The 2162-nt window shown below is 45.3% G+C and overlaps 1 protein-coding gene across 8 annotated transcripts in view; it reads left to right on the forward strand.

Annotated features, from left to right (window-relative positions):
- The window catches only part of ELAVL2 (ELAV like neuron-specific RNA binding protein 2), a 138353-nt gene that overhangs the window by 5427 nt on the left and 130764 nt on the right, over positions 1-2162 (forward strand). The gene's annotated exons all lie outside the window — the stretch shown is intronic.

Here is a 2162-nt window from a genome sequence, read left to right on the forward strand (position 1 = left end):
GAGGCGGCAGCTGCTCCTCCGCCGCCCGGGAGCACTGGCCAGCTGCGGCCCGCGCACCGAGGAAGTGTGTGCGCTGGTGACATTGGTGGAGTCTCTGGAGGACCGGCGTCGTTTCACCAGCAGGTGCTCCTCTGGTGGTGGTGATAGTGACCAGCAAACAGCCTTTCCAAGGCGTTTCTTTAAAAGCCTACTTGTTATCCTAGAGGGCTGGAGCTGGAACCTAGATGTGAGCTGGGAGTGTACTGTCCAGATGGTCATTGAAAATAGCTTTTTAAAAGATCATCTTCATGATAAAATTTTCATCTTTTCTGAAAATGTGAGGAAAGGGGAGGGTTGGTTACTGGCTGTCTACGCTCCTTTCTCCCCTCCCCATGGAATGGTGCTTAACAAGGCCAAATGCCTCCAGCAAGGACAAAGACCTTTTTAAAAACTTAAGTTTTTGGTGGACCTACCCATAATAATCCTATCTTTTTAAAAACGTAGCTCAGCCCCCAAACATACAGCAAATAAGTCCATTTAAAACCACTCGAATGCCAGTTGGGTGTAATTTCCCCATGCTCTTAAGAAAAATTGATTTGCTTGAAATACTGTTTAGTTGCCCTTGAAGACAGTTTTCTCAAGAATCATTTTCCTAGAGTCGTCTGGATTTTTCCTTGAGCTAAGGTAGTCCTTTCCTGCGGAAGCTGACCTGGATCTCCATTTTGGTGAGCGGGTGGGAAAAGCTTTACTGGATCTACTTTCTTCTCTGGACCTTGGGGTCCAGAAATGGTGACTGTTTTGTTGGGTGGACTGGCATGTCACTGCATTTGCCTTGGGCCTTTTCTTTATAAGAGGTTTGCAGAAATGTTGATTTAACACTGTTCAGGTGGGGGAGTGCATACTAAGACAGTGCCCTTGGAAATGGGGGAGGAGAGGGGAAGGGAGGATATGCAAAAATATCTGGACGATAATGGCTGGGTTGGGTAGGAAAAGTTAGGTTATGAGGAAACACATTACATCCAGTTTCCTAGGATTCCTCTGCTTTTTTTTTTTCTTTTCCTTCTTGAGAGAATATTTTTGTGTTTGTGTGATCAGTTCTGTTCCCTTATACCCTTTTTGGGTAACATCTGCAACCTTTCAGGGAATGAGGTTTTTCGTTTTCCTCTTCAAAGACAGAACCTTAAGCATTTAAGGCCCCCCATCACCTCCCTCTTTAGGCGTTTCTACCAGTGTTTGTCCTTAGGATTCATGTTAGGTCAGCTGTTTTCAGCTGCATACACTCTTCATGGTTCAAGAGAATTTTAGTTTTTGGAAATGCTCCAAGAATAGAACGGGTGCCCAGAATTGGTCAGTGACAGCCAGGCACACTGCTATTTACTATCACATCTTTTTTTTTATTTCCTAGGCCTAGGATGTGTTACTAGAATTTCTTTTCTAGTTTGTTTGTTTTTGGTTTGGTCTGGGTCATGATTCTTCTCCAGACACTCAAGTTCCTTCTCTGTTTGGGTTTTGGCGCTTTTAATGAAGATCCAGCTCCCAGTGGGTGGTGAAGAACAAGGCTCTAGGTGTCTAGGTGGCATTTCTATCACCCCATTCCTTAATCCAGCCTTTTGGGTCTTTGTATGCAGGTAGATGTTCCTGGCTGAATCCTTGTTGCCCTTTTCAGCCATTCCAGCCTTCAGTGCTTTTCTTGCTAACATGGTTATGATTTCAAAAAAATACCTCCCCCCTCCATTCTCTTTTAGAAGCAAGTCCCAAGTTCTCTTTAAGGACACAGCAGAGCCATCCAGAAGAATATCCTGACTTCTCAGCTGGGCTCAACCTTTCCTCTTTCTGATGGGAAACAATTAAAACAGAAAAACAAAAACAAAACAACCTGTGCCGCTGGTGTTCGCATGGCACACGGGCACCACGGTGGCAAGTTACCATCCTTCATGCTCTGCCCCCCCAAGGACTGGGTACTCCAGGAGAGCATCTGATCAAGACTGCCTTGACCATGTGCCATTTCGATCTCTTGGTCTGCATGGCAGGGTCAGTTCTTTTGCTCTCATCTGAAGCCATATTCAGTCTCCTACGTCATCACAGTCTTATTGCTACCTCCGTCACCAGTAATGTTGATTTATACGTAAGGGAGGCTAGAGATCCGCAGGACTGAGCCTGGTCAGGTTATTTTTTTGATAACA

Source organism: Myotis davidii, unplaced genomic scaffold (genome assembly GCF_000327345.1).
Source record: "Myotis davidii unplaced genomic scaffold, ASM32734v1 scaffold1518, whole genome shotgun sequence".
Lineage (NCBI taxonomy): Eukaryota > Metazoa > Chordata > Mammalia > Chiroptera > Vespertilionidae > Myotis > Myotis davidii.